The sequence below is a fragment of the Microcebus murinus genome, chromosome 20, assembly GCF_040939455.1.
Source record: "Microcebus murinus isolate Inina chromosome 20, M.murinus_Inina_mat1.0, whole genome shotgun sequence".
In the NCBI taxonomy this organism is placed as follows: domain Eukaryota; kingdom Metazoa; phylum Chordata; class Mammalia; order Primates; family Cheirogaleidae; genus Microcebus; species Microcebus murinus.
Window position 1 is genome coordinate 40,706,378 of NC_134123.1, and position 7,319 is coordinate 40,713,696.

At 64.1% G+C, this 7,319-nt stretch overlaps 2 pseudogenes; both read right to left on the reverse strand.

Moving 5' to 3' along the window:
* Positions 1–3,356: 3,356 nt before the first annotated feature.
* On the reverse strand, positions 3,357–3,475 carry LOC142862772 (uncharacterized; annotated as a pseudogene).
* A 3,397-nt stretch (positions 3,476–6,872) lies between these two features.
* LOC142862774 (uncharacterized) lies at positions 6,873–6,991 on the reverse strand (annotated as a pseudogene).
* Positions 6,992–7,319: the final 328 nt, after the last annotated feature.

The window sequence follows — 7,319 nt, forward strand, 5'->3', positions numbered from 1 at the left end:
GTCCGGCGGGCAACGCGGGACTGGGGAGAGGGGCGGGGCGGCGTGGGGGGCTGTCCACACACACACACACACACACACACACACACGCGTGCGCGCGCGCGCGAGATGGGCCTCCACGGGTGGACCCGCCAAGGTGGAGACCTTCCAGCCCCCCTCCTCTCCTCGCCTCGCCTCCTTCACCTACCCGCCCCCCACCCCCAGCGCGCCGCCGCTGCTGACTGCGCACGCGCGCGCGCGCGCGCGCGCGCGCGCGGGGCGCTCGACCTTTGCCCCCAGCCAGGGGCCGCCCTCCCCCACAAACCCTTTCAGCTGTGCCCCCCGCCCTGTGCGTGGGCTGCCGCCTATTCCCCAGGGCCAGGGCTGGGGCACAGCGCATGGGGGAGGGGAGCGAGTGTAGGGGCGTCTCTCGGGATGTGTCCCATGGGTGGGGTGGGGTGGGGTGGGGTGGGGTGGGGTGGTTTGGGGGGCTCTGAAGAAATCAATCCCCTCTGTCTCCTCCCTCTGGAAAACCCCCAAGCCCTTGGAGAACTGCGGGCACCGCTACCGTGGGGGCCGGACCCTGCTCTGTGTCCTTCTCTGGCCCGGTCCAAGGGGCCTGGGCCTGGCCCGGGGTGGATTGGACCCCAACCACCCCGGGGTGTGGACTTGCTAAAAATCGGCGATTAGCTATTGGATTCGAGCTTCATCTGGGTCATTTCACTAATGAATGCACCGAAAAGAGTTTCCTAATACATCTGTGAGGGTGGCAACTGAAAGAGAAATTTAAAGCTGACAGAATAGGCGAGGAAAGGCACAGGAGATTTCCAAACCCAGTAAGGAAGCCTTTCCCGAAATGGAAGAAAGAAAGGAGCAAATGAAAACACCGGTAGCCCGCCGGGGTCAGAGTCTGCTCATTAGAGAAAGTACCCTGACCAGGTTCACCCGTGGGTGGGTGGCGAGCTAGCGGCATTCAGAAGAGCGAGGCCCACAGTCTGTGCAGAAGACACCTGCACTCGGGCGTGTGTGGCGGCTCGATTCACAAGCAGCTCAGATGTTAAACCAAGGAGAAGCCAGGGAGTTCCCAACGCCCCAGGTGTCCTCAGCCCACGACTGGCTGCTGTGAAAATGCGAAGCCCGGGTCCCGGTCTCAGAGCAGGACAACCAGGAGGTGTGATGTACACCCCGGGGTTCCCAGGAGGATCAGGCTGAAGCTTGGACTTGGCCTCAAAGTGTCCCCTCGCCTGGCCACCCCCTTCCCCTTCCTGCTCCTCTACTCCTGGTGCCCCTCCACCCAGGGGCCAGACCTTAAACAGTCACCCGCAAGAGAATCCTGGTCCCAAAGAAGCCTTCTGGGGGACCCGTGCTGAGAGAGGTTGTGGGCATGGCCCGCTGGGGCTCTGCCCGACCCAGGTCTGGGAGATGCAACCTCCCAGCTCTGGGTCCCTGCAGGAAGTGTCGGCAAGAACAGGGCCAGTCCTCCAAAGGCCCAGGTGCAGGGAGCCCAGGCCAAGCAGCCTGTGGAAGAAGCCACATGCCGTGCCACCCCGGGAACACGACTGTAGGTCACGGCCCCTGCCACCTCCTCCTCCTCCTCCTCCTCCTCCTGCTCCTCCTCCTCTCCCCGACATGGAGCAGGGCTCAGAGACACCTCAGACGCTGCTAGCAAAGTCCAAAGGGCATCGGTTGCTCCTCCAAAGCGCACCCCCGACCCCCAGCAGGCCGCGTTGTCCAGCCAGCCCCTGGGCCTCCCCGGGGTGCCCGGCACAAAAGTGCAGACACCCACCTGACTGGCAATATCAGCTTGAGGACGTTTCTGCCACTCTAAGGACCCGCAGGCCAGCTGGGCCTCCGGGCAGGCAGGACAGAGAGCCCCGGAATCCGACGCGGCGGAGAGCTGGGTGTACGTCCCCACCAGGAGGCGGTCCCCACCTCCACGGCTCTCCCCTCGCGGGGAGCGGCAGCCGCAGGGCCTCAGAGAAGACACCAGGCTGGGCCCCCGCGGCACAGTGGGGGCACGTGCCCCGCGCGAGACTGCTGCGGCCGCCCTGCTGCCGGGTTCCTGGAGGGCTTCCTGGAAGCAGCGTCCACACCAAGCCCTTGGAAGGCCCAGGCGACGGAGGAGCCCGAGGTGGGGAGGAGCGAGTCAGGCAGGGGCCAAGGTGATGGGCCGGGCGGGGAGGAGCGTGTCACGCAGGGGCAGAGGACGGTGACAGGCCGGGCGGGAAGGAGCCGGTCAGGCAGGGGACCAGGACAGTGACGGGCCTGGCGGGGGAGGAGCGCCTCAGGCTGGGGCAGAGGAGACTGGGCTGGGTAGGGGTCAGGGTTACAGTTAGGGCGCCATTCACAATCGCAAAGATGTGGAAGCGCCCCGAGTGCCCATCGATCCACGGGTGCATTAATGAAATGTGGCGCGTGGACACCACGGAGTGCCGTTCAGCTATGAGGAACAGCGGTGAGAGGGCACCTCTCGTGTTCTCCCGGCCAGAGCTGGAACCCGTTCCAGTAAGCCAAGTGTCCCAAGAACGGACACAAGAGCGCCACGTGCGCGCGCTCGCCGGCAGATTGGTAGGAACCGATGGACACCTAAGTGGACACAGAGGAATCGCCTTCATCGGGTGGGTGTCGGGCGGGCGTGGGGAGGGGATGGGCGTGCACATCCATTAGGAATGGGGTGGGTGCGCACCAACCGGGGCATGGGCGCACTTGAAGCTCTGACCCGAGGGGGGAGGCGGGGACAGGGCGATGCAGCTGACCTTAACATTGGTACCCCCACCATACGCTGGGAGAAAATGAGAAATAAATGAATCAGAAAACGGGGGGGAGGGGGGCACGGGCAATACATGTCACCTCAATACGTGGACTCCCATGATCTGCTCGGAGAGAGAGAGAAAAGGAAATGTAATCATAGAGATAAGAGACACCTTTTCAGAAAATGAATCCGAAAAGAAAAGTAAAATGAGGCCTGTGGAGCAGGTCTGCGTGTGACTCCGGATCCCCCAACATCCAGTGCCACCACCAAAGATTCCTACGTGTAGCCCGTAGAACCCCAAAAGCAACGGGACGAGTTCTGGTCACATACTCGCTCAAAATGACGTCCTGGAATTCTCCTGGAACTCCCTCCCCTCTCAGCCTCTCAAGGTTTCCTCCAGCGTGTCGGTTCCCACAGACCAGACCTTTGGTCTGACACCTGACAGTCCAGATGCCACGCATGCTGCCGCGTGGCGGCGGTGTCACGGCTCGGGACAAGAGGAGGCCCCACGGTGCGGGCTGGGGCGCCAGGCACCGCGACGGGCGCTGAGGGTGGGGGTGATCCCCCGGACCGCCGCCGCGCTCCCAGAAAGGGGACAGAACAAGAGGCAAAAAACAAAAAAAACAAAAGCCTACGGCACCCGGTATTCCCGGGCGGTCTCCCATCCAAGTACTAACCAGGCCCGACCCTGCTTAGCTTCGGAGATCAGACGAGACCGGGCGCGTTCAGGCCGGCTTGGCCGGAGACGGTGGAGGGCGCCCCTGCCCCGCTCAAGAAGCCGAGCCTCTCTGCGCTTCCCCTCGCCGGCCGGGTCCGGCGGGCTCCGCGGGACTGGGGAGAGGGGCGGGGCGGCGTGGGGGGCTGTCCACACACACACACACACACACGCGTGCGCGCGCGCGCGAGATGGGCCTCCACGGGTGGACCCGCCAAGGTGGAGACCTTCCAGCCCCCCTCCTCTCCTCGCCTCGCCTCCTTCACCTACCCGCCCCCCACCCCCAGCGCGCCGCCGCTGCTGACTGCGCACGCGCGCGCGGGGCGCTCGACCTTTGCCCCCAGCCAGGGGCCGCCCTCCCCCACAAACCCTTTCAGCTGTGCCCCCCGCCCTGTGCGTGGGCTGCCGCCTATTCCCCAGGGCCAGGGCTGGGGCACAGCGCATGGGGGAGGGGAGCGAGTGTAGGGGCGTCTCTCGGGATGTGTCCCATGGGTGGGGTGGGGTGGGGTGGGGTGGGGTGGGGTGGGGTGGTTTGGGGGGCTCTGAAGAAATCAATCCCCTCTGTCTCCTCCCTCTGGAAAACCCCCAAGCCCTTGGAGAACTGCGGGCACCGCTACCGTGGGGGCCGGACCCTGCTCTGTGTCCTTCTCTGGCCCGGTCCAAGGGGCCTGGGCCTGGCCCGGGGTGGATTGGACCCCAACCACCCCGGGGTGTGGACTTGCTAAAAATCGGCGATGAGCTATTGGATTCGAGCTTCATCTGGGTCATTTCACTAATGAATGCTCCGAAAAGAGTTTCCTAATACATCTGTGAGGGTGGCAACTGAAAGAGAAATTTAAAGCTGACAGAATAGGCGAGGAAAGGCACAGGAGATTTCCAAACCCAGTAAGGAAGCCTTTCCCGAAATGGAAGAAAGAAAGGAGCAAATGAAAACACCGGTAGCCCGCCGGGGTCAGAGTCTGCTCCTTAGAGAAAGTACCCTGACCAGGTTCACCCGTGGGTGGGTGGCGAGCTAGCGGCATTCAGAAGAGCGAGGCCCGCAGTCTGTGCAGAAGACACCTGCACTCGGGCGTGTGTGGCAGCACGATTCACAAGCAGCTCAGATGTTAAACCAAGGAGAAGCCAGGGAGTTCCCAACGCCCCAGGTGTCCTCAGCCCACGACTGGCTGCTGTGAAAATGCGAAGCCCGGGTCCCGGTCTCAGAGCAGGACAACCAGGAGGTGTGATGTACACCCCGGGGTTCCCAGGAGGATCAGGCTGAAGCTTGGACTTGGCCTCAAAGTGTCCCCTCGCCTGGCCACCCCCTTCCCCTTCCTGCTCCTCTACTCCTGGTGCCCCTCCACCCAGGGGCCAGACCTTAAACAGTCACCCGCAAGAGAATCCTGGTCCCAAAGAAGCCTTCTGGGGGACCCGTGCTGAGAGAGGTTGTGGGCATGGCCCGCTGGGGCTCTGCCCGACCCAGGTCTGGGAGATGCAACCTCCCAGCTCTGGGTCCCTGCAGGAAGTGTCGGCAAGAACAGGGCCAGTCCTCCAAAGGCCCAGGTGCAGGGAGCCCAGGCCAAGCAGCCTGTGGAAGAAGCCACATGCCGTGCCACCCCGGGAACACGACTGTAGGTCACGGCCCCTGCCACCTCCTCCTCCTCCTCCTCCTCCTCCTGCTCCTCCTCCTCTCCCCGACATGGAGCAGGGCTCAGAGACACCTCAGACGCTGCTAGCAAAGTCCAAAGGGCATCGGTTGCTCCTCCAAAGCGCACCCCCGACCCCCAGCAGGCCGCGTTGTCCAGCCAGCCCCTGGGCCTCCCCGGGGTGCCCGGCACAAAAGTGCAGACACCCACCTGACTGGCAATATCAGCTTGAGGACGTTTCTGCCACTCTAAGGACCCGCAGGCCAGCTGGGCCTCCGGGCAGGCAGGACAGAGAGCCCCGGAATCCGACGCGGCGGAGAGCTGGGTGTACGTCCCCACCAGGAGGCGGTCCCCACCTCCACGGCTCTCCCCTCGCGGGGAGCGGCAGCCGCAGGGCCTCAGAGAAGACACCAGGCTGGGCCCCCGCGGCACAGTGGGGGCACGTGCCCCGCGCGAGACTGCTGCGGCCGCCCTGCTGCCGGGTTCCTGGAGGGCTTCCTGGAAGCAGCGTCCACACCAAGCCCTTGGAAGGCCCAGGCGACGGAGGAGCCCGAGGTGGGGAGGAGCGAGTCAGGCAGGGGCCAAGGTGATGGGCCGGGCGGGGAGGAGCGTGTCACGCAGGGGCAGAGGACGGTGACAGGCCGGGCGGGAAGGAGCCGGTCAGGCAGGGGACCAGGACAGTGACGGGCCTGGCGGGGGAGGAGCGCCTCAGGCTGGGGCAGAGGAGACTGGGCTGGGTAGGGGTCAGGGTTACAGTTAGGGCGCCATTCACAATCGCAAAGATGTGGAAGCGCCCCGAGTGCCCATCGATCCACGGGTGCATTAATGAAATGTGGCGCGTGGACACCACGGAGTGCCGTTCAGCTATGAGGAACAGCGGTGAGAGGGCACCTCTCGTGTTCTCCCGGCCAGAGCTGGAACCCGTTCCAGTAAGCCAAGTGTCCCAAGAACGGACACAAGAGCGCCACGTGCGCGCGCTCGCCGGCAGATTGGTAGGAACCGATGGACACCTAAGTGGACACAGAGGAATCGCCTTCATCGGGTGGGTGTCGGGCGGGCGTGGGGAGGGGATGGGCGTGCACATCCATTAGGAATGGGGTGGGTGCGCACCAACCGGGGCATGGGCGCACTTGAAGCTCTGACCCGAGGGGGGAGGCGGGGACAGGGCGATGCAGCTGACCTTAACATTGGTACCCCCACCATACGCTGGGAGAAAATGAGAAATAAATGAATCAGAAAACGGGGGGGAGGGGGGCACGGGCAATACATGTCACCTCAATACGTGGACTCCCATGATCTGCTCGGAGAGAGAGAGAAAAGGAAATGTAATCATAGAGATAAGAGACACCTTTTCAGAAAATGAATCCGAAAAGAAAAGTAAAATGAGGCCTGTGGAGCAGGTCTGCGTGTGACTCCGGATCCCCCAACATCCAGTGCCACCACCAAAGATTCCTACGTGTAGCCCGTAGAACCCCAAAAGCAACGGGACGAGTTCTGGTCACATACTCGCTCAAAATGACGTCCTGGAATTCTCCTGGAACTCCCTCCCCTCTCAGCCTCTCAAGGTTTCCTCCAGCGTGTCGGTTCCCACAGACCAGACCTTTGGTCTGACACCTGACAGTCCAGATGCCACGCATGCTGCCGCGTGGCGGCGGTGTCACGGCTCGGGACAAGAGGAGGCCCCACGGTGCGGGCTGGGGCGCCAGGCACCGCGACGGGCGCTGAGGGTGGGGGTGATCCCCCGGACCGCCGCCGCGCTCCCAGAAAGGGGACAGAACAAGAGGCAAAAAACAAAAAAAACAAAAGCCTACGGCACCCGGTATTCCCGGGCGGTCTCCCATCCAAGTACTAACCAGGCCCGACCCTGCTTAGCTTCGGAGATCAGACGAGACCGGGCGCGTTCAGGCCGGCTTGGCCGGAGACGGTGGAGGGCGCCCCTGCCCCGCTCAAGAAGCCGAGCCTCTCTGCGCTTCCCCTCGCCGGCCGGGTCCGGCGGGCTCCGCGGGACTGGGGAGAGGGGCGGGGCGGCGTGGGGGGCTGTACACACACACACACACACACACACACACACACACACACACACACACGCGTGCGCGCGCGCGCGAGATGGGCCTCCACGGGTGGACCCGCCAAGGTGGAGACCTTCCAGCCCCCCTCCTCTCCTCGCCTCGCCTCCTTCACCTACCCGCCCCCCACCCCCAGCGCGCCGCCGCTGCTGACTGCGCACGCGCGCGCGGGGCGCTCGACCTTT